Here is a 26,811-nt window from a genome sequence, read left to right as displayed (position 1 = left end):
TTGATTACATTAAATTGAAAAGTTTTTACACAAACAAAACCAATACAACTATGATTAGAAGGAAAGTAAAAAGCTAGGAAACAATTATTGCAGTCAGCGTTCCTACTAAATTTCTAAAATACAAAGAGAATTGAATCAAATTCATAAGAATACAAGTCATTCCCCAATTGATAAATGGTTAAATATTATGAACAGGCAGTTTTCAGATGAAGAAATTAAATCTATCTATAGTCACATGAAGAAATGTTTTAAATGATTATTGTTTAGAGAGATACAAATTAAAAGAACTCTGAGGCACCACTTATCATTGGCTAATATGACAGAATCGGTTAATATTACAGAAAAGGGAAATGGTAAACGATGGAGAGGATGTGGGAAAAGTGGGACACTAATGCACTACTGGAGGAGTTGTGGACTGATCCAGTCATTCTGGAGAACAATGTGGAACTATGTCCAAAGTATAATAAAACTGTGAATATCTTTTGATCAAGCAAAAACACTACTTAGATCTATATCCCCAAAGGTTCACCAAAAGGGGGAAAACCCACATGTACAAGAATATTCATGGAAGCCCTTTCTGTGGTGGCAAAGAATTGGAAATTGAAGGGATGCCCATCAATTGGGGAATGGTTAAATATAATGGAATATTATTGCTCTATAAGAAACGATGAGCAGGTGCAGCTCAGTGGCACAGTGGTTATAGCACTGTCCTTGGAATCAGGAGGATCTGAGTTCAGATCCAGTCTCAGACACATAATAATTACCTAGCTGTGTGACCTTGGACAAGTCACTTAACTCCATTACCTTGCAAAAACAAACAAAAAATGATTAGCAGACAGGTTTCAGATACACCTGGAAAGACTTACATGAATTGATTCTGAGTGAAGTGCACAGAACCAGAACATTATCTACCTAAACAGCAACATTGTGCAATGATCAACTTTAGTAGACAGAGCTCATCTCAAGGACAATTCTAAAATACCAGAGGTGGAAAATGTCATCTACATCCAGAGTAAAAACTATGGAATCTGAATATAGATCAAAGCATGCTATTTAAAATTTATTTTTTGCTTTTTCCTTCTTGTGGTTTTCCCTTTTAATTCTAATTCCCTTTTCACAGCAAGAATAATATGAAAATATATATGATATGATTGTACATGTATAACCTTTATCAGATTATATGCTATACTAGAATAAGGGGAGGGAAAATATTTACAAAAATTAATGTTTAAAATTATCTTTACATATAATTCAAAAAGTTAATAATAAAAATGAAATAAAAAACAAAAAACAACACCATGTTTGTAATTAGATTTAGTTTTAAATAAAGATGTATAAAGAAATGATAGAAGTCACAATGGTGGAGTATCAGGAAGTATAGTTGAGCTTCCTGTCTCAAAAAAGCAAAAACAAAACAAAACAATTACAAAACCTAACCCTCCTCCAAACAGATCTAGAAAATGTAACAGATTGATATTGTTGGAGATCACAGTGTCCTGGTATGAGTTTGGGACTTCCTTTTGTGTTGAAACATAATTTCTCCCAGAACTAGAGTGCTCCTCATGATATCTTTCTTGTTAGAAGTCATCCCCAATATCCATACAATGTCTCTATGTTGATCAGGGCTAGTAAATGTCCCACTTTGATTTTCTTAATTTGATTTCCCAATGAGGATTCAATCTAGTTCATTTCCTCTGTCTTGTTTTAATACTTTCCTGGACAGCAAGTCATTTCTTTGGATATGCATCAATTATCCATAACTCTCAAATATGACCACCTTATTTTTTTCCAAATATATGTATCCTGTACAGTTTCCTTGTATCACACTTCTTGCCCAAAAGTCATCACTGGTCATATTCTCCAGTCTATTTATACCCATGGTATGCTTCTTCTTTGAGGCAACATATATCACTGATTCTTTGAAAATTACAATCCCATAACAATACCAGAAGAAGTTTACTATTGGTGGACTTTTGGTATACTGGGGCACAGAAAATGCCATAGTTTTTCAAATGAAATATGTTCCTTTCGAATTATGAATCCAGTTCATTGTCCAACTTCAATGCCTATCAAATATAGTATTTTGTTGATACTCAACTGAATCTGGCTACCTAATGAATTGTATACAATAATCTGTTCTTATCTAAATGGTTTTACCTAGCTGGGTTTTCTTGATAGGCAGTGGATCTCATCACAAAGACCCTCTAATATTCCAGGGTTTTATATCCTCATCAAGAAAAATCTGGAAAATGTCACTATTTTACTCTTGCATTTGAACTCTGTGCAGGAGATCCTCCTTGACACCTTTATGAATCATATGCCTGCCCATTTCACACACTTCTTTTGATATTGCTACTACAAGAATTATTAAACAAAATTTTCTCAGTGTTTTTGTCTATCAAAAAAATCATGTATTAACTTCCGCTTTGCTTTAACAAATAGTCTCTTTTCCCCCTTTATAATTCACAACCAATAACAGAAAACAATCTCATCCACTTCAACTATTGGCAAGGCAAGCACATATGAAGACATGTTGTTCTTTGAAAAATCATCTCCTAAGCTTGCTCCTAAACCTCCTCTCCACCATGGGCAGGGTTAAAGATAATTTAAGAACTGGCCACCTATATTTGTCTAAAGCTACCACATAGATAAATTGCCACAGATCTTTATATTCACCAATTCATATTCTTTCTAATTCATGATTCTTTTAGATATCACTCATCCCACATCTTTACCAAATTTCTGTCAAACAACAGTATAGCCTAACACTATTTTTCCTTACCTACATTATAATATGGATATATATCAGCACATTCAGTTCAAGTTTTGGGGAGTTTCTTCCTAGTTGACCCCCAGATTCTCTTGACCAATTCCCAATAGTTGGATATTCCTGAGGACTTTGGAAGGAGAGCCTTACTGTAACCACTTTTTAATTTTGCTGGTTTCTACTATCTCTCCCACAAGTCAACCTTCTGTGACCTGCTACTCTTCTTCCCTTCTCACAGTTTTTTAATAGTCCTTTTTTGGGATGTTCTCACAATGTCATAAAGTATTCCTTCAAGACATCTTCAGACAACTCTAGATGCTTTTCTGTAAGTGAGAAAGTTAGCAAATGAGTCAATATTTGTTGTCTTCTCAGTTGTTTGCTTTTTTTATTTTTTTGTTATACCAAAGTCTACGAATCTCTAGGCCTTAGGAATCTTAAAAGATTTTGAAAATTCCTCTTCACTCTTGTGTTGTGAATCTTTAGTATTCTTCATCTTTATATATTCCCTTTCATAATTATTTTTATAAATTAACTTCTCTATATGGATAGTGTCCTTGGTTCATAAGTATTTTCCACTTGACAATGAAATCAAGAATATGTTAACAGGCAATTTTGGGGGTACAGTGACTCTCTCATTTTGATGACTATTTTACCTCACTTAAGCCTCTTTCATAAATGTCAATGTGTTTCTTATTTAAATTCATTTTCCACTTTTAAAAGTCAACATCTTATATAAAAAAGTAAGATTGGAGCTTCTATAAATGCATAATGTTACCTTTTTATGTTAAACTTTTCCTTTTGCCTTTACTGGTTAAATCCTCTGATAATATATCACTTGATTTTTTCATTGAATAAAGATTTCCTATTTAGATTATATGAAGTTTAAATTAGTATTTACTCATGGCCTAAAACCTCTGTGATTCTTAGTATATTCATCCTCCCCATTTTTTGGCACTTATAGAAGGAAGGTCTCAGTATTATTCTGATTTTTTTGTTTGTTTCATGGGCTGCCAAGGCACAAAATTTCACCACAAGTGGTTAATGAGTTCAAAATGTATCTCTCTAGAGTTAACTAGACTGGTCTTCAGATAGGAAACAATCAGTAAACCCATACTCTAAGTCTTTCCAGCCAGGTAGCAGCTGCCAGAGTTTGTATTCTATGAATACAACATTTGACAACCCAGGGTCACTTCCAATTCCACATTGAGGCATTGGAGATGGACTTTTATGGAGATACCATAACATAATTTGGGACTAACAGTGATATATAGATCCAAAGCATTAGATTTAACATTACTCTTCCAGGCTTATAAATCAGTGTGGAGTCTTAAATACTATGAAAAAAACTAGAGAAGCACAGGATATATGATAGAATACTTAAAGGTGTAGACTTATCTTTAGAAAAGTGCCCAATAAGAGACTCTTCATGAAAGAAAAGACATAGAAAGATAGATATGAAACATCTTGACTATTGCTATAATAACAGCTATGGTTTCTTTGTCCATTTGTGCATGACTGTTATGTTCTGTGGAATACATTGTTCTTAAGCAGTAAGCAATAAGTACCACAGTGCCATCTGGCACTCTATGACTAAGCACAGATCCAATACCATAAGGAACAGCATCAGTGGTGAGAGCCAGTGGTTTATGTGCATTAAAATGCACAAACACAAACTCAGAAGTCAATAACCATTTGACTTTCTGGAAAGCCCTCCTCCTGCTAGCAAGCTCAACACCATTGAATACTCTTCCCCACATTTCCAGAACATAATAGAGCGGCTCACTTTTGTGGAAGAGAAATGTGGTAGAAAATGAAAATTATTGAGGGGTTTGATGCCCCTGATTTGTTCTTGGACAATGAACATCATGGATTGCATAAGATAATGAACCTGCTGTACTGATGCTTTCTTTGTAAGTAGTGAGGCAGAAATATAGAGTGCTTATTTACACAAGTTTATATTCTATTGAGCCCATGAGCAGGACATGCTAACACACTAGAAATCTTACAAGGTAGTTTCTGTGATGTCTTAGAAAATTCCAGGAGTTGATGAAATATTCGACTTAAAGTCCTTAAATCAGAATAGCTTTTGGTGAATGATTAATGTTTGGATGGATGCAATAGTGCTATCGATGATCAGCTGCTAATTAGTTTGGTCAAGACAGATTTATAAAGTTTTCCATTGGACTTCTAGATTGATGGAAGTCAATTATAGATTGAGAAGGCAATAATGAATCAAAAGGACATACATGACATATTAACAAAAAGCCTAAAACCATTCCTACTTGCTTAATAGTCAAGATCAGAAAGGAATTATTTACATGTATTGGTTTTGGGAACTGTTTAAGACCTTTATTAACATTCTAGCTGAGTCCTACATGAAGTTTCTGCTTCAAATTAGACTTTAATAGCAACACAATCTGTGTGCATATATATGTGTATATATACATTTACAGAAATTTTATTAGGGTTTTGATTCTTAAGAAAGGCTTCATTGTGTTTTGTTTTGTTTTTCCTTAGAGTCAATCTTTCCAATAAGCTCTTTCTAGTAAACTCCCAGTGTATGAGAAAGGATATTGGGAAATTGACTGACAATTTCATCTGGTTGAACTATTCAGGGCTGTAGGGGTACCCTAGATCTTGAATTGTAGTGGTGCAAATCTATTTCTTTCCTTCCTGAAGAGGTTTTTCTAAATATATCTCACTATTATGATGATGAGTGGAAGAATTCTTCATATTTAGGTGAGCTCATATTCTACTAAAATATAATTCTTTACCTGGTGGAGGAGAGAGACCAGGGGGTATGATAGTAAATATTTAACTACTAGATGGGGGTGAGGGGAAAATGTTGTCACGTTGCATATTTTTATTCTTAATCTTCATTTTTAACATTTTGTCATCACTTCCTTAAGTCTAAGCAATCAAGAAAACAATAAAATGTCTTGATTTATACCTTTTGTTGATTTATGAAAGGTAAAGGCTCACACGAAAAATTTAACTATAGATTTTTTAAGAACCAGTACCTACTGGCTTCAATATACCCCTTGGGTGGGACTACAACTTTTTATCTTTTTATACTTAATCCTTACTAAGTTATATATCTCACAGCAAACACATTTTTATTCACTTGAATTAAATGAACTAGACTACCCATTCATAGAGATTCTTAACAATATCAGTTGCCTGATCAGTTCAATCTTGAAATGTACATTGGCACTCAAACTTTACCAATGGTTTTTACCAAGATATTATAGAAGTTATCTTTTTCAATTATTTCTGTGTCAAAGCTGGAAATGAATTCCACCTTGCATTCACAACCCTTCATGAATAGTGGGCCTATCAATAAAAGAAAACCATGATGGTTTGCTATTGTGTGAATGATTCAAAACATTGGGTGCCAAGTAGTGTGTAGTAGTATCCTCTTCCATCCCTGATCTGAGGGTTTTCAGTAGTATCTGGTTACTGTATTCTGGTAGGAAGAACTTTCCTGTAATAGAGATCATTTATTTTAGAAGTTGCTCATTTATTTTAGAAGTTGCTCATATCCCACAATTATAATATAAGCTCCTTCAGAGAAGGGATTATTTTATTTTTCTTTTTTTATCTATGGTAAAAACAAATGCACATTGTTTTGTATATGATAATAAATGCTGTTTTGGTCATTTAATTATTCCCTAGCATCAGCCTGCTGTAATAGATTGAATCCTGTATTTTGAGTCAGAAGGAGCTGAGTTGGAATACTCCCTCAGACACTTACTAGCTGCATGACTCTAGTCGAGTCATAGAATACTTCTGAACTTCAGTTATCTGACTTGTAAAATGAGAGGATTGGATGTAATGACTTCTACAATCCCTCCCAGGTCCAAAGCTATGATTCAGTGATTTTATATAGTGATTCAATTCCTTGGTACATTATAAATATCATATATATTCAAGTCAAAAAGGTGATGCTATTGAAATCATCCAGATGATCTCAAATTTCATGTAAGATAATTTTAAATGTGTAGTAGATGGTAGCTCTGCAGTATAAACAGGAACTTTCTCATTAGATTGTTGATGACATTTCTGAAATGTAAATTTTTGAATAATGAATAATAGTGTGAGTGAGAATTGGGCTTTCAATTATCCCTTAAGTTAATTGAAAATATTACCATTAGGTAAAGTAGGAGAAATGAAAGACCTTATTACAAGACATTTTGGACCCTACAGATTATAAGAACAATGATTTTTTTTTGGTTCAGTGAAGAAAAGTCTTCTCCCATAGGAATCACAGGACACCAAGTTATATCAGTCTCTTTGGTATTCCCCAAAGGTACCATTTTAAGCTCAGTGTCTGCTCAAGTTTCAGTGTGTTCGTTGTACAATAAGGAATGAAAGGTACCTGACCTATGGGAGTCTATCTGACCTTAGAAGATCTGATGGAGGTGATAAAAGGGTAGGCTGAATAGCTGTGAAAACCACAGGGGGCTGTTATGTAGTTTGCTGCACCACAGGGGAACCCTATACATGTTACCATGGTGATGCCATTGGGAACTCTGTCCAGTGATGTTTGCTACTACATATGTCCACCATCATGTCCTAATCTACATAGAGGGATGGCATAAATATCTTGTTAGCATTTGGGACTCAGAAACTAACCTTGGCATAGAAATGGTTCTTAATAAACTGAAAGCGGAGTAGCCTTGAAGAGTTCTAGACCATACTATTCCTTTCATAAAGACATCCAGACCTCCTGTGGCAAAGTGTTTACTTTTCAAGGTTAGGTGAAAAATATTAACAATTTACAAAAAAAAAAAACAAGCAGAGAAAAGGAGGAAATGCATTCCAGGCATGAGTAACAACTAGTACAAAATAACAAAGATAAGAGATATCACACTAGCCTGAAGAAGTAAGAGAAGGCCAATTTAGTTAGATCTCAGCATGGGAAGGGAAATTATGTACAAATAGTCTAGATGGGTTAAAACAAGGTACCAAATCTTTAAAAGCTAAACAGAAACATTCTCTTTGGGGGGGGGGGGTACTCTTGACAAAAAACTGGAGTGGTTTGCCATTTTCTTCTCCATATCATTTTACAGATGAGGAAACTGAGGCAAACAGAGTTAAATGACTTGCCCAGAATCATACAATTAGTATGTCTTTGAGTACAGATTTGAACTCATAAAGATGAGTCTTCCTAATCCGAAGTCCAGTGCTCTGTCTACTGTGCCACCTAGGTGGCCAGAATAGTTCATAGATGATTCTAAAAGCAAGAAGGAGTCACTGGAATTCAGTTTATTGAGCAAAACATGACATAATCAGATCTGCAATAAAGGGTAATTATTTTGGCAGCAATGAAGAGCATGTAATGAAATTGTAGAGATTTGAGACATGGAGGCCAAATAGAAAAGCACTTCAATAATACTGAAGGAGTAATAAGGACCCCAAAGTAGGGCAGGAGTTACATGAGGGTAGGAAAAAACAACAAGATTTGACAATTGATTAGATTTGTACAATGAGAAAGAATGAGAAGTCAAGAGTAACAATAAGATTATGAACCTTTTAGAAAAATGGTAATATCTTCCACAGATATAGAGAATTTTGGAAGAGTGGTGAATTTTAGGGACAAGATAATGAGTTTTATTTTGAATGTGTTCAGTTTGAAATGACTCCAGGACATATAATTTGAAATGTTCAATAGGCAAATGGTTATATGGGCTCCAACTGGAAATTGAAGCTGGATATAAGAATAATTGGAATAAAGAAGATAATTAGCATGTGGATGCTGATAAGGTAAATTTCACAATAAATGTCACCTTAGGAAAAAATATGCAGAAGAGAACAAGTGGTCTAAGGATAAAAAAAACTTGAACCACACCCACAATTAGATGGGCATGATCTGGATGATGAATCAGCAAAAGATACTGAAAAGGGGTAGGTAGAAAGGAGAAGGAAGAAAAAAAGAATATTCAGAAGGAAGTATCAGCGGTATCAAATGCAGCAGATGGAACAAGAAAGATGAGAACTGAATAAAAGACCATCAGATTTGGAAATGGGAAGATCATTGATAATCTCAAAAGAAATACTTTTATTGAGGTGATGAGGTCAGAAGCATGATTGCAAAGCACTGAGGAATAAAGTAAGTTTTTCTAGTGTTGGTTTAGAAATGGAGAGAGATAGAGCACAAATAACGAGATATTGTTAGGGTCTTCTGAAGCTGTTTTAAGGGATGGAGGAATCTTGGGCATATTTGAAGAAACTAGTATATGGGGAGAGGTTAGGAGAGATAGAGACAGGGAGAAAAAAATGAAAAGAAAGGGGAGAAAGATGAGAGATAAAGACCTCTGAAAGAGAAGAGGAGGAGGGAGGAGAAAGAGAGAATGTTTGAAGTTGTTTAATTGCTTTTAAAAATTTACTTAAGTTATAAGGGTGGGTCCTGTGGGGGGTAGGTTTATTGGCAATGAAGATAAAATACATATACATATATATATATATATATATATATATATACATATATGTGTGTGTGTGCATCTCTGTATAGATACATATATATGTGTGTGTGTCTGAGTAACTATATGTGCATATGCATATGTATGTATACACTTACATATGTTTGTATATATATATATATGACTATATATATATATATATATATAGAGAGAGAGAGAGAGAGAGAGAGAGAGAGATTTTTTTAGGTTTTTGCAAGGCAAATGAGGTTAAGTGGCTTGCCCAAGGCCACACAGTTAGATAATTATTAAGTGTCTGAGACCAGATTTGAACCCAGGTACTCCTGACTCCAAGGCCGGTGCTTTATCCACTACACCACCTAGCTGCCCCTTATATACACTTTCTTCAGGAAACAAAATATCTAACAATACATATGTTAAAATATATACTATATTTAAAAATATTATGTCCATAAAATATATATATAAATTCATATAGTATATAGTCAAACATATACTATATTCATATAAATATGCTTTTGATTATATATATTATATTTGAGTATACTACATATTGTAATTATTTCTTCAGAATAGTATTTATTTTGAATCATGGCAAAAAACAGACAGGTGCCAGTTCTGATTCCTGAAGTCAAAAGATTGTATTGACCCAGATTTGGTCATTAGGTGAGAAAAGTGCTGGAGATACAAATAAAAAAGTAAGACAGTCCCTACTTTAAAATAAAAAAGTTTCTCAGTTATATGAAGATAGTTTTTAGCATTCATTGTTACAAGATTTTGAGTTTCAAATTTTCTCCCTTGCTCACTTATCTCCCCTTCCCCAAGATGCTAAGCAATTTGATATAGGTTATGTAAGTGAGCTTATGTAAAACATATTCCCATATTAGTCATAGTTGTGGAAGAAGAAAGACCAAAAGTGGGAAAAAAGTGAAAAAATAAGTTTCAGTCTGATTTCAGACTCCATAGTTCTTTCTCTGGATGTGGATAGCATTTTCCATTATGAGTCCTTTGCAGTTGTCTTGTAACATTGTATTGCTGAGAACTAAATCATTCATAGTTGATCCTCCTGTGTAGTACCATGTTTTGTTGGTTCTACTCAGACAGTTCTTACTTTAAAGTTTTCATTCTAGTAAGGAAATACAAAAGATATTGGAGAATGATGACCAAAGGGAAAAAAATGTTGATATTTCCAGTGAAAGACTATAAATGAAGTCTTAGGGCAATATACTGTTATATCCTTTCTAGTGCAATGATGGCATTGATTTAATTGTTATTTACAGAACAAAAATAGAAGGTGGGCTGAGGCTGAGTTGAGGGCTGAGATGAGGCTGCTTTTGGTAGGCCCTGGCCTGCTAGTAGATGAAATGGGGATGCATACATGGGAAACGTAGTATATAAATAACCAAGGTCTGTTAGGAAGTAGTTTGTTTCAACTTCTGTTTCTAGCTCTCCCTAACTGTGTGAGGCCTTAAATGTATTTAAGACATTTATCTCCTCTGAAGCTTAATAGTTAAGCAACAATAATGATGCTCAAGGTACCTACATCAGAAGGTTTTGATCCAATGAGATAATATATATAAAGTACTTTACAAACCCTAAATTTCAGATATTACTTTTTTGCTAGTTTAAGTCAGTTTAGTAAATTTGGAAACTATGTTTGACATTGGATATATTTCTCTCATTCATTATTAATTACCTCTAACCACATTGTAACATTTATGAATTTATTTATATTCTTTCCTTTGAAAATCATGTGGAAGAAAAATTAGTCTTCTGACAGCAACCTACCTTTCCAGACTTTATTCACACTCAGCCCTAGATGGACCTTGTCCTTCAGTCAGATTGTACCATTCCCCATTCATCCAGTTCTTCTACCTCTTTGCCCTCTTTGCTGAAATGGAAGTAGTGTTGTTCATGTGTTCCTTATCATATTTTTTAAGGTAATATGCAGTTATATTGTACATAGTTATCTCCTCCCTCCCTCCCTCCCTCCATCCCTCCCTCCCTCCATTCCTTCCTTCCTTCCTTCCTTCCATTCCTTTCCTTTCTTCCTTCCTTCCTTTCTACCTGTCCCTTTCATTATGTATGCACACAAACACAATAGGAGTTAACCTCCTTTGAGTGCAGGAATTGAGTTTTATTCTTTCTTATATCTGATAACTACTTAACACATTGTTTTTCTATATGTCAATGAAAAATTAATGAGAAATCATAATATGTTACCTGCCCAAAACACTTGATTTATAAATGAATTTATGAATAATTCTTTTCTAGGCATTGGAATATGTCCTTATTGCAGATCTATAATATACTGAATTTTACAGTTTCCATTTAAGTTTATGATCTTTCTTTTCATTTTTTGTTTGAATTCTGCTATGTTTTCAGTGGGCACTTTCCCAAGAACCAAGGCTGAGAAACTAATGCTTTTTGATGTTTGAAGGCTTTAATCTCAGATTTCACATGATACATAGCTTTATCTCTAATTCTAGCACTTGTTGAGATGTCATATTCAACTGAAAAGAGGGGTGAAATCATCTAAATGACTTCATTTTAAAGTTAGGTTTAAAAGCATGTGAATAGCTAGTACTAGAAACATTTGCTGGATCAGAAGAAACCATTTCCAGAACTACACATTCTCCAAATTTGTCAGGACAAACCTCCAAAATAAAGCAATAGTGATAAATAGGAAAGATAGAACAGCTGTTCTTAAAGTGCCTCGTAACACTACACATAACAGTTTATGAAATAAAATGAGAAGGTGGCTTTAACTAAAATAATTACAATAAGTATGATTTATATACCTGAATTATTGACCTCAAAACTCAGAAAATCTGGCTTCTAGTCACGTATTTGCTATTAATTCTTTGATTTTGCATGTTACTGAGCCTCAGTTTCATTATTCGAGAAATGGACATAATATTTGTACTATCTAGATGTCAAAATGATTAGAATTTTTGAATTACATCATGTGCCTGTAAAAATTTGTAACCTTAAAACTTTATACAAATCATAACATTAATTCCATTATAATGTGAGCTCCTTGTGAGTAGCAATATAGCAGTGTCTATGAAACTGTAGTTCCTTAATAAATTTTTGTTGGTGAATTGTTTGATTACTATTGATTTTATCTGATAGTCTACCAGATCAAATGCAGTTATGAACCATAAGGTTTCCACACTAGAATTTCCAAAACAAAAAGCTAAAGGAAATCTCTAATAAGCACAAGAGGAACCACTCATTCCTTCATTTTTTGCAAGCAGAATAACTTTCAAAAATAGATTTCAGTAAAACACCAGCAATTAAATTGACTTAGGTCTTGAATAAAGAAAAGAAAACTATTAGAAGGAAAATGGAAAAGGCTGCAGTTTCCTCATCTGTAAAATGTGGGTCTGAATCAAAAGACCAGAGAGGTCAATTTATCTGTTTATCTGAAACCCTACTGTAATTCCCCATAAGCATATACTCCCAATTTTAAGGAAGATATGTTTTATTAAAATACATTTTTCTCCATAATGTGTGATTTCACAAATTGCCTTCTAAAATAATTATACTTCATTTACTTTATTGTAACATTCTTTTTTAAAATTTTTGAATTCTAAATTATCTCCTTCCTACAAATCTTCCCACACCCATTGAGATGGTATCAATTATATATGTGAAGTCATGTAAAACACATTATCATATTAGCCATGTTGCAAAAAAGGAAGAAAAATAAGTGGGGAAAAAAGTATATTTCAATATGTACTCAGAGATTCTCAATTCCCTCTTTGGAGGTGGATAGCATTTTTCTTTACCATGAGTCCTTCCTGGTTCTGCTCACTTCACTTTACATCAGTTCATGTAAATCCAAATATTTCGGAAACCAGACTATTAATTATTTCTTATAGAACTATATTATTACATCATAATCATATACATAATTTGTTCCAATATCCTCCAACTGATAAGCATAAGCATCCCCTTGAATTCCAATTCTTTGCCACCAAAAAAAGAGCTGCAATAAATATTTTTGTTACAAATAGATCCTTTTTTCCCCCTTTGATTTCTTGGGATGCAGATTTAGTAAGGGTATTTCAAGACTAAAAGTTATTCAAAATTTTATAGCCCTTTTGGTTCCAAATTGTTTAAGAAACTACTTGTGAGAAAGCTAGGCAGAGCAACTTATGCAATTTAAAGTCTTAAGGAGTTGTCTGAGAGGTTAAGTGACATGCCCGGATGAAATAGCCCATCTGGGTCAGAGGCAAGACTTGAACTAAGGTTCTCCTGACCTTGAGACTGGTTTTCCATCTACTAAACCATAATGCAATTAAAAAGAGAAAGAAAATTAAATAGAACCCCTTAAATAAAACCCCTTAGAAACCAAACCAAATGGCTCCCATGAGAAACAGAAACAGAAAACCTTCCATAAGCAATCCTCTCTGAAAAGCCTACAAATATTCCATACATTCACAGTTAACAATATCAAGCAGCACAATTCGTTGTAGTACCAGCTGGTATCAATCAGACCATTTAGCTACTGCCACAAGCCCAGTTTTCATCTCTGTTTCAGTTTCCTCTTATCCCCCAGAGGAGCCCCTTTAGAGTAAGCACTTTCTTGGGCACCTCATTATCTTTTAGTCCCTCCAGGTCAAAAACTTCTCTACAAATACTTCTTTACAAAAACTTCTTTGGAAGTAGTCTTAACCTCCTAAAGAAGCACAGTTCTCCCTGCACCAAGTCCCTCAGAGATCTAATAACAGTGTTCCCTTCCCTGGATCAGTACTTCCTGTCATTTGCCTGACCAGCCAATTGCCACACAGTAAATTATCCAGGGCCACAGTATTTTTTCTACTTTAGAGTATCAAACTCCGCAAAACTCTTGCTAAAACTCACGAGTGTCCTCTGAATCAGATTAAAATGTAATTGGGAAAAGTTTAATGAAATAAACTTTCAAAAAAACAAAACAACAAAGACAATGTCAATGTCAATATGCAGCCTACTTCTAATTGAGTGTGATGCCATTGTTTCTACAGTTTTAGGAGAATCCCCTCACAATCTCCAGGTTCAGAGAAGATGAGTAGAAACTTGTGATGCTTCCCTCATCCATGAAAACTGTTTCCCCATTCAAGGGAATGCTCCCTATATGTTCAGGACTAGCTACCCTCTCTTCACCCTAATTAGTTGTTAAACACATAGATGGGATTTATTGGAATTTTTATAAAGCTATGAAGAATCTTTACCACTGCCCTCTAAAGAAGACCTTTATAGCATTTTAAGTTTTATAAAGAACTTCCACATACATTGTCTTATTTGTTCATTACAACAATCCTAAAAAGTAGGTAATATAGGTATTGTTAGCACCATTTTATCTCTGAGACCGAACAGGTTCAATAATTTCCTCAAGGTCATTCACATAATAAGGGGAGGGTGTTTCTAACCTAGTCAGCTTTCAATATTTGGAATCTATATTTTGGAATTCTCACTACAAGGCTGGGAATAAAGTACACAAAGTCTCAAAGTGACTTCTGAAGATTTTCTCCTTTTATTGACTGAAGGCTTCAGACAGACCAATTTGTTGGAGGACAAAATTTCCCATTTCTGTCTTCACTATTAACTTTAGCATTTGTTAATCTGTGGCTTTTGCCCTTCAAAAATGGCAGTAACTTGAGGGTTCCAGTTATTTGATTGCTGATTAACTGAGGTTTTACTTTATGTTCCACATTTTTATATTGACGGCTTGAACTTTCCTCAAAGGGATCCTACACACAAATCGTCCAAATTACCAAGTGCTTCTGCAGGCACTTAAATTTAAAGTTATGGGATTTCACAGCTTTTGGTAGAAACAGATCATGTACTGTAAATTTCAATAAAAATGGCAGATGTCAAGATGAAGGTGATCATTTGGATGGTTAACATTTTGAGTCTTTTCCTTTATTTCAGAAACTATAGATTTGAGCTTTCCCATTCTTGAAGAATAAAACTATGCTGAAAAGTAGTTATATTTCCAAAGTTCTAGCTACACTATCTGTGGGTGGAGGCAGATGAACAGAACATCAAATGGAACAGTTATCTGAAGACCCTGGATTTAAGGTCACCTTAATTTCTATTTTTGCATTGCAAAAACAATAGCTCATATTTATATGGGGATTAAAATTTGCAATGTGTTTTATACTTATTTTCTGATTTGATTCACATTTGTGACTTTTATATGTGTTAGTTGACCTCTTCCTATCTTCCTAATCCTTTCAAACTTTACATCCATTACTGTATTGTCTAGTCAGTCAATAAAGGAGCGCTTATTAAAAACCTACTATTTTCAAGAAAGGCAAACTTATTCTAAAAAATAAACTGGTTCTCTGTCCAGTTTTTATTTGCTTTATATTTTTAATTATTTGGATTGTTAAATTTCTTCTCATAATGCATCACATCAGAAGGTTAGTTGAGCTATTATTGTTTGTCTTTTGTATTTGAAAATAACCAATACTATCCTTCATAGCCATTGGAACAAATTCATCTCATCTGCCTATTCCATGGGATGAAATCTTTACCTGCTTGGGGTAGACACCCTCCTAACTCACTGAGGGGTTTGGTGATGAGTTTATGGCCTGATGTTACTCTCAACCTTGTTTAGCTCATCTGCTAAGAAAGCTTACCAGAATGTGACTCTTACACAAACTATTTCTTCTTAGAAACACAAATAAGAGTTGAGAACTAGATGGACCCCAAAGGTAGAGAAACAGTTCTGAAAAGGGTTTGGCAAGGCCTCAGAGCAGAGGTGCTAGACCTTCTTGTGTTGTGCTATGTATTGGTTGTGAACTGGAATTGAATTTTTTTTTTGCTTTTTTTAAATAGATTTGGAAAATTTCCAAAATGAATTTATGCCAATAAACAGAGGCCAAGGAAAAAAAATGCCTCCCGTAAGAGATTTTTCCCCCTCTTAATACTATAAGGTCTCAATAATTTTTTTTCATTACAAATCTTCAAAAATGGAAGTTTCTAATAGACATCAGAAGAATAATGATTAAAATCAGAAAATTCTCAAAAAAGGGGAGACTTTATACACATATATCTGTATTTATTTATATACATGTATGTATACACATATGTACAAAGACATATAAATAGTCAGAATATGGACTAGAATAATACAAATTAGCCTAAAAACTCTGTCAATATGATAATTAATGTATATTTTCAGAGAAAAAATTCATAATGCTGCCAAACACAATATTTTTTCTTGCTTTATTCAAAATTGTATTATTCATTGTCTCTGTACTGAGATATTACTAGATTGATAGATTAAAGGGAAGTAATAGATATGAGGATTTTCAGAAGGTGTTTAACACAACTTTTCATATTATCCCATGTATACAATGGAAAAACATAAGTGAGTTATATAATGTGAATCTGAATGGATTTGAAACTATTTGAATGAGCAAATGGAAAAAATATTGATTTTGTATGGTTTGCCTGTCTGTCTATAAGACTATGTACATAGGCTCTGACAGAGGGTTTTACCCTCAGTTTTGTTCTCTTAACCTTTTTCATCAATAAATTAGATAAAGACATAGCGAAAAGAGATAGCCAATAAATTCTATGCATTTCAGGATGTAAAAGTGGCAAAAGGCTGAAACAATTGGCTAAATCTAAAAAAAAGTAGTTGAAATAGTGTAGGGATAAATAGAAAATCCTTCTTTTAGGATAAAAGTAATCCATTGAGTGAGAAATGGGGAGCTGGGGGAGAGTTGAGATACAGAAGTTCAAAATGATTCAGAACCAACCTAAAGTATTATTTAAAGTAATACCTAAAGTATTATTACCTAATTACCTATTATTACCTAAAGTAATATTTGGCTGTTATGATAGAAATTTACCATCCTAAATAAAAGATAATCTCTCTTAATTGTTTTCTGTGTTCCTCTGATCCCACCTGCAGTTTTGTGTCCATTTATGGTTTCCTGTTTTTAAAGGGGTTATTTATAGGTTAGAGGGCTTGCAGAGAAATTACTTTTTCCTTTTAGTTCTCAGAGACTGAACTTTGCTAAAAATTACAATAATAACAACAACAATTAACATTTCTATAATGCTTATACTAACCACATGTCCATGCACTAGGCTAAGCAATTTATAACATCTCATTTGATCTTTACAATATCCCTGAGAAGCAAAAGTTATTATTATGCTGATTTTACAGATGAGGAAACTAATGCAAACCTGATCAAATGATATGCTCAGGGTCACACAGCTAGTTTATCACACAGCTAGTAAATATCTAAGGTCAAATTTGAACTCAGGTCTTCCTGACTTCAGGCAAAATTCTCTGTCTACTATGCCTGCTAGGTGAAATGTTATAGAATAACCATTACATGTCCATTTTGCCATTACATGTCTAAATTCAGGTGTATCTTCATTGTTACACAGGAATTCTTTTATACATTTAATTCAAGTTATTGGACATTCATTAAGCCCTTAGCATATGAGCTGTACTAGGTGCTGGCAATACAAGGATAAATATAAAACAAATCTAGGGTGGGGTGGCATCTAGGTACACAAATAACTATGATACAAGGGAGGTTGAGAAAAACTGAAAGGATAGGTTCAGGCAATGGCTATGAGAAGCTGGAGAAGAGATAATTCACTGTTTTCTTGGAGGGGTTCATGGACAAAATGACTTGGGTCATGAAAAGAAAGGAGATACTTCAACTTATGATGGTGGTGAAGGAAGGGAGCATTCAATCCAAGTATGAGAAATCATTAAGAGGCCCCATAGCATAGGAGAAAGACTAAAGAATTTGGGGTCATTTATCTTGAATTTAAATCCTGCCCCAGACATTGTTTAGCTAAATCACAATCTCTGAAAGCCTCAATTTTCTCATCCAAAAAATATGGGTACACTATTTGCTTCATAGTATCTTAGTGCTTTGCAAGTCTTACAGCTCTGTACAAATATGAATTGTTACTAAATGAGCAATGGCACAAAAAAAGGGAAGGAAAAAGAACTCTAATTTACCTTAGTTTGGGATTATAAATTTAATGGCCAAGTTGTGCAGTTTCCTTTATTTTGCATGAGGGGACCTGAGGTCCACAAATAAATTGCTTAACTAAGAATCACACAAATAAGTAAGGGACAGAGGATACATCTGAATTCAGATCATACTGACACTCAGGCTAACATATTATAAAACTATAACATCCTAGACAGGCTCGTTAGACATTATTTTTATTCATGTACTCTGTGATCCAGATAACATTTTGTCTCCTATTCCATATAGTGTGTCCCCATCCACTCTGCCTGAAGTACATGCTTTCCTCATTTCCACCTCCCAGAATATCAAACTTCCTTTTTAAATTTTTTATTTTTCCAGTTATATGTGGACAATTTTCAACATTCATTTTTATAAATTTTTCTCCCTCCCATCCTTTCCTTCCTCCCCACTCTAGGATAGCAAGTAATTTGATATAAATTATACATGTACAATCATGTTACACATATTTCCATATCGGCTACAGTATGAAAGAAGTGTCAGAACAAAAAGGAAAAAACTATGAGAAGGAAAAAATCAAAATTAAAAGAGTGAAGATATATGGCTTTGATCTGCATTCAGGCTCCATTTTTTTTCTGGATGTGAAAGGTATTTTACATTTCAGTTCTTTTAGAATTGTCTTTGATCACTATTGCTGAAAAGAATTAAGTACATCATAGTTGATCATCTCCCAATGTTGCTGTTAAAGTTACAATGTGAAATTTCCTTTAAAACTCAGCTCTATATAGGCCCTTAACTCATTCCTCAAACTGTTAGTGCATATTCCAAAAAACTAGCTTCTATTTCATATGTATATGCATATATATATATATATATATTATTTATACCTTTATGTTTATATGTTGTCTCAATTTATAGAATCTAAATTCTTCATTTAAAGAATTAGATTCCAGATCTTCTGACACTATATGATGATAGAGGTGGTGGTGGTGGCTAGCATTTATTTAGTTCCTTCTATGTACCAGGTTCTGTGCTGAGTATTTCAAATATCTTTTCTCATTTGATACTCATTACAATCATGGGAGGAAGTTGTTATTACGTGTTATGATTATCTCCATTATATATGTAAGGAAACTGAGGTAAATAAAAGTTAAGTGACTTGCCCAAGAATATATAGCTAGTAAGTATCTATATATCTAAAATCAAATTTGAACTCAGTCTTCTTCACTCCAGGCCAGTGCTCTATCTTCTGTGACACCTCAATTTGGTGCTCTTTCCATTATGCCAAAAATAGAGAATAGTCTAGTTGTGGTTAGAGCATAGGAAATGACTCAAGTATAAGTCATAACTAGACAGAGAGATTAGAAACTGATTGTGAACGGTTTTGAATGCTAGAAGGAATTTGTGCTTTAATTTAATAGGCAAAAGAGAAACTAATATTTTTGATAAAAGAAAAGATATGATAATAGTGGTATATTAAAGAGATGACTTCTTGGTCAGCAGTGTGGAAAATGGGTTACAGAGAGGTTAGATTAAAGGGAGAAAGATCACTTAGGGAGTTACTTTAGCAGACAGTAAAAAAAAGAGGAGATACTAATATAGGGTAGATATAGAAGGAGGGGACTAGAAATCATGAAGATTGTGGTAATTGAATTATTGTGAGGGTTGAGGAGAAGAGAAGAATCCAAGATGACTTCATTTCACATACAATACAAGAGGAGGGGCAATTTTGGAGGGGAAGTTGATGATTCAATTATTACATATGTTGAGCTTGAGACACTATTGGTACATCTAGGTAGATCTCTAGAAAGAAATTAAGGTTCAAGACTTGTCTGAATAAAAGTGATCATTAAAGTCATTAAAGTGTTTGAGATGGTCAAGGGAAAAAGTGAGACTGACTCTGGAGGCTGAATGATATATTAGGGAGAGCTTTCAAGTCAGAGGACCTAGGTTCAAATCCTGACTCCTGGACATCATCTGCTAAATAAGAGAATTGATTAATTGCCTCGTGGGGTCTTTTCAAGCTCTAGATCTATGTTTCTATGATTCCCCATTAAGATTTCCACCCTCAACTCTGTTACCAAGCCACTCCATTCAGTTCTCAACAGGTTAATCTCCTTGTTAGTGAAAATCTTGAAATTCCCCATCACAGGTTTCTTCATCTCATCTCCTGCTCTCACCCATCAAAACTTCTTACTTACCACTCCCCTGCCTTTTTCCCAGAAAAGAAAGTGTCTATTCTTCTTGCCAAAACTCAACCTCCCCAATTACTTGTGTTTCTTAGCCTATATTCTCTATGGTTCTTGTTCAATCTTCTAATTAACAATATCACTATCTCTCCCATTTTCTTTTCCATTCCTGTAAAATGCTACAGGCTTGCTAATAGGGAACTCCTCTATTCTTACTGCTACAGATAACAGTTCTATGCTTCTGATTCCCCAAATCCACCCCATGTTTTCCCAGAATCCTAATCCCATATTTCCAAATACTATTGGGCATATCCACTTGAATGCCCCATTGAACCCCCAAAGTCTACCTGAACAAACTTGAATTTTCCAACATTTAGATAGATGATAGATAGATGAAAGCTTGCCCCATTTTTTTTTCTTTTTATTTATGATAAACTCTTGTTCATGGTACTCTCAAATTCCCAGGCTCCTAAATTCAAAAACCTAATAGATTTTTCTGAATCCACCTCTTTGACTCCACCCCAAACCCAGTTTCTCAGGGGTATTCATCTTCTCTCTTCATTTTCTCTCTATAATGTCTCCTTTCCATTCCCACTGTTAACACCCTATTTCATTCTCTACCTCTCACCCATTATAACAACACCCTAAGTGTATCTGGTCTGTTCTCTTTCCAATCCATCCTTCAGAGACCTGACAAAACAATAATCCCAATGCAGTTTGGGTCATATTATTCTTCTACTTAAAAACATTCAGCAGTCTCTATTCCTCATAGTATAAAATAAAAACTCCTCAATCCTGTCATTTAAGGCCCACTGCAATCTGCCTCCAACCTACCATTTCAGCATTATTTCACACTACACCCTTTCACAAATTCTATGTTGCAGCCAAATTGGACTACTTGCTGTTTGAAGAATCACAAAAGAATCACATCATAGAATCTCAATACCACCCAGTCCAGCCCTTTACCAGAATAAGATTCCCCACTTTAACATCTCTGACAAGTGGTCATCCAGCCTACACTTGAAGACTTGAACTGACAGAGAGGCAGCATGATACTGTAAAGAGAACACTTAGGGGAGAGTCAGAAAACAGGGACTGAAATCATACTTCTTACCCCCTACTATGAATGTGGCTCTGGGTAAATTATTCTACCTTCTTGTACCTCACTTTCTGTTCTCTCACTGGTGGTCTCTGAGATTTCTTCTAGCTCATATGACTGCCACAAAACAGTTGATTCTCCTTTTGGATAGAACTAATTAATTGTTAGGAAGTTTTTCCTGACATCAACCTCAAATCTGCCTAAGAAATGTTTTCTTGTTTATCCTTATGTTTTCTTTCAAAACTCCCTGACATTGGTTCAGCAATCATATCTCCCAATCCATTCAGTACTTCAGGGTATAGGTCCCTGGAATCTAGGGTTTTCAACTGACCAAATGCAGTTAAGGGTTTTCTGACCACATAACTTCTATCATAATCTTGGTTATCAAAAATCTCTTTTCTCAAGTCCTTTCTAATCTAAATATCATTCTTTCTGGCAGAGAAAATGAAAAAAATGAACAACTTTGCCTCTCCTCTTCAGCCATAATCACTACTCCATTCACCTGAACAGTAGTATATTTTTCATAATATGGCAAAAAACAAACAAAATTAAAAAAAATTTCCCCTTAGTTTTTCTTGCTAGTCTCACCTCATTCTGAAATTTTATGATACTGAAACTATTTTTGGTACAAAACTACACTATGATTTTGTATTCATCTTCTGTTTTCTTCCCTTGTTTTCTCCTTCTGAACCTCTTTTAAAAATTTAATTAGGCTTGTGAAGTCCTTTAAACACCTCTTCCTAGTCTTCATTGGAGCTATTTCTCCTTAAGTCTCCACAATTTCATCTTTAGAATTAGATATCTGTCTTTATTAGACTGAGTTGTAGAATTTTAGAACAAAGGATAAAAATGTCATTCTAGGGGGCAGCTAGATGGCACATTGGATAGAACACTAGCCCTGGAGTCAGCAGGACCTGAGTTCAAATCCTACCTCAGACACTTAATAATTTCCTAGATGTGTGTACTTAGCCAAGTCACTTAATCCCACTGCCTTAAATAAAAAATAAATAAATAAAATTTTAAAAAAAATTTAAAAAGTCATTCTAAAACTTAGTAAGACTGGGTTCAAGTCTTGCCATCGTATGGTTAAATTTCAAGCAAAGTATAGATCTTAATTGGCAAATTATTGGGAATTCTTGATGTTTATGGAATCATAGGTCAAGTTCCCACCTCCCCCACCAAAAAGAAAAAAGAAAACTAAAAAGTGAGAGACATTGTGGGGCAATGGAGAGAAAACTGATGCTGGAGGTAGAAGAACATCCTTCCTTTGCTTCTGAAACACTACAATCATGGATGAACTTGGAAGAGTGGCCCAGATACCTTTTTAAGATTCTGTGAGGTGGTGCAGTGGATAGAGAACTGGTCTTGTAGGACAAGAGTTCAAATCCAGCTTTGAACGCTTGATTCTTACTAGCTGTATGACTTTGGGCAAATCACTTAACCCTAATTTCCCCGCATCCAGGGCTACCTCTAGTCATCCTGATTCATATCTGGTTACTGGACCCAGATGGTTCTGGAAAAGAAAGTGAGGCTGGTGACAGGACCTCCTCACTCAAATCCAACTCAGGTGCTTATCAAGGCATCACCATGGTCTTCTGTAAGAACAATGGACAGACATCATCCTCACTGACAAGGTATTTTCCATTTCAGTTTCACTGGTCAGGGCGCATTTTTCTGTTTCCTCCATGCTCATCTCACCCTATTCCATACCATAAAAGGAATATATACACTACCAAAAATATATGATATAGTAGCAAGAATGTTAGATTTGGAGTCAGGACTTGGGTTCAAATCCCCTAATAGCTACTTTCTACTTGGATATCTTTTTAAAAAAAAAATCTGAATATCTTTGAAGGGGCTGGGAACTACAATCTTAAGTATTAAACTGTTGTCTGAAAATGAAATTGGATGAGTAGAAGAATAATAGATGAACATTTACATAGTACTTGCAATTTTCTAGTCCCTGAGATAAGCAATGGAGATTCTAATACCAATGAAAAAGAAAATCCCTGCCTTGAGGAATTTACATTCAAATAAGGAAAGTTAATGATTTTTTTTGTGGGGCGGGGGGGAGGAAGAGAGTTGCTAGGTGGTAAGTTAAAATCTGGTCTTAAATACTCATTAGCTATATAACTTTGGGCGAGTCATTTAACCCTGTTCCCCTCAGTTTCCTCATCTTTAAAATGAACTCTTGAAGGAAATGGCAGCACTTCAGTATCTTTGCCAAAACCTGATAAATTAAAAAAAAGCACAGACGGAGTTATTGAGAGACAACTAGAACTCAATAACAGCAACACTTTTGAGGGAGCTGGAAGTAGAGAGTGTAGCATAGTTCCCCTTAAAGATGGATACAGTGGGGAAATGCTGAGGTATTTATTAGTTATTGGAGATTTTCAAATACAGCTTGGATGGACACTTCTTGGAGGTATGATAGAACAAAATGAAGAAAATTTAAGTATGGGTAATTGACTATATGTTATCTAAAGTCCTTTCATACTCTAAGATTCTTGTACAGAATTATGATTACAACCTATGTGAAATCATCTCTCTGAGCTTCTGTTTCTTGATTTTTGAAATGAGAGAATTGGAATAAATATCCTCTAATATTCCTTCCATCTTTAAATCTATGATCCTACCTGATTTTTTCATTTTTCTCTGTGTTCAAAATAATTGGTTTTCAGGGACAAGAGAAATATTTTTGTGAGTAAATCCCCTCTGCTAAAAAAAAATTGTTAATAATCATCTTTTTGTGCCTCTACTTTCTGGATCCAAGGAAAAGAGCCTGGATTACCCAATTTTAATGTTTGAATGAAAAAAATTAATTTATAAAGTGGTAGCAATTATATTTACCCAAAGTCACAAATCAGCTAATTCCAGCCACTATCCTAGAAGACAGAAAACTTATAGGAGCAGAAGAGAGAACAAATAGATTGCTCAGAAAGTTAAGGTTCTGATTATGTGATGGAGATCCTCATATTCAGTGAAAATATTAAAGATATCTTAGCCATCACAGAATCCCTGAAGACATTTTTTCCCAAATTCCAAAGCATTTCTTGATGTTGCCTGTGTGTTTTAGGCATGATGTAGGCTGAGTAGGTATTTTTTTATTTATAATATTTTTGTTTATAAAATAAACTGTTTTATTTATAGTATTTTATTTTTTCCCAATTGAACCATAAACCAATTTTTTTTATCATTTGTCTTTTCAAGTGTTGATCCCAAATTCCATCCCTTTCTTTCTCTCTCTCTCTCTCTCTCTCTCTCTCTCTCTCTCTCTCTCTCTCTCTCTCTCTCTCTCTCTCTTATCCCCTCCCTGAGATGGGAAGCACTCAGATAAAAGTGACACATATGAAATTATGTTAATCATTTATTTTGTACAAGAAGTCTCAAATAAAACAAATAAGGAAAGAAAGCAAAAAACAGCATGCTTCAGCCTGATTTCAGACCATTTCAGTTCTCTTTTGGAGATGAATATCATACTTCATCATTAGTCCTTTGGAATTTTCTTGGATCTTTGTATTACTGAGAATATCTAAGTCATTCACAATATATCATACAATATTGCTATTACTACACACAATGTTCTCCTGATACTGTTCGTTTCACTTTGCATCAGTTCATGTAGGTATTTCTAGGTTTTTTTTTTCTGAAATCATCCTACTTTTAATTTCTTATAGAACAATAATATTCTGTCATAATCATATTTTACATCTTATTTAATCATTCCACAAATGATGAGCATTCCTTCAATTTCTAATTCTTAGCCCCCACAAAAAGAGTTGCTATAAAATCTTTGTACAAACACGTGTTTCTTCCTTTTATTTCTCTTGATATTTTTGTGATATAGACCTAGCAGTGGTATTGTTGGATCAAAGAATGTAGTTTTACAGAACCTTTGGGATAGTTCCAAATTGTTCACCAGAAAAGTTCAATCATTTCACAAATGTTGGTATCTTTTTGTGATTGGAGATATTTAAGAACCTTTTAAAGTTTATTTTAAGGTTCGATGTATCTCAGCTTTTACAAGATCTTCAAAAATCAAGAGTTCCTTCAAAATATAAATGGAAAAAAGAAATGGTGAAGTTTGCTGTCAGCTCCAGTGACTGACAGTATTTTTGCATCATTTGGGGTGATGAGCTTCAATGCTCTTGACTAGGATAGTCATGTTTGATTGATAATGTGTAGGCAAAGGACATGTTTGAGAAAAACAATTGCTTTGTTCACAGTATTGTTAATATGCCAGTAATGTGTTTGCTTGATAGTTAATGTTGAGTGTTGACAGTATGCTCCATGCAATATTATGCTCCAAGGACCATAGAATTTCTGCTTTGTTGAATTATGATGTAAATAAGAAAAACAACACAGCATAGGCATAAGCATTCTGGATGAAAAGCTTTCTGATCTCCTTTGTTATTGAAAGGAGATTTTTTAAAAATCATTTTCTTTTTCTGAATTACCTTTTACTATCTTTTCTTCTTCCTCAGAGAATCTTAATAAGTAATGGGTTCTTTTCATTGGAATTCTTAATGTAAGAATTTCTTTCTTAAAAGAAGGTTTAAAAGTGGAGATTATTAAAGCTCCTAGCATAGGAAAAACATTTCCAAGTATGTGGGGCAATCATAAATAGTAAAACTATTAACAAAGAATAAGATCAGAAATATGAAAAGTAAAAAAAAGGCATACTGTAGCTAGCTGTGACTTGCCTTATGCTTAAGATGCATTCTTGGAAATAACAAATCAGATTTTGATGAACAGAATCATACTTTAAATCTAATAAGAGGATTTCTTCAGAGAATGTGACGAGTGCTTTATTTTTTTTCTTCTGAAGTTAGCAAACACCAGATAAAATGAGCATCCCCACACATAAAATATAAAATAAGAATAGGATTTTACTAGACACTATGATTATTATGCACATTTGCTTTTTGCTTTTAAGGTAAATTTAAAAATTCAACATTCAAAGTTCTCCTATATGCCCAGGTTTCCTTCTGGCTTTCCTTCTGTTTTTCTCTATGTATTAAAAATTCTTCAATGAACCTCTTTTATTACTTTTATTACTTTTTAGCAACTATCACTACTCCCAGTTTCCATCCCAATCCCCTCCCTTAGATAAATCCCCTCCCTAAAGATAAAAGAAAAACAAAAAACACTAGTGACAAATATAAGTGCATAAACAAAAGAAATCCATACTTTCTCCATGTCAAAAAACAAATATATGACTGTGTATATATGAATATATACATATACATACATGTGTGTTTGTAAATATATATGTATATATGTGATATATGTACATATATTATATTTGTGTATATATATATATATATATATATATATATATATAGTACTCCTA

Source organism: Macrotis lagotis, chromosome 3 (genome assembly GCF_037893015.1).
Source record: "Macrotis lagotis isolate mMagLag1 chromosome 3, bilby.v1.9.chrom.fasta, whole genome shotgun sequence".
NCBI lineage: Eukaryota > Metazoa > Chordata > Mammalia > Peramelemorphia > Peramelidae > Macrotis > Macrotis lagotis.
This window is presented reverse-complemented; position numbering follows the sequence as displayed.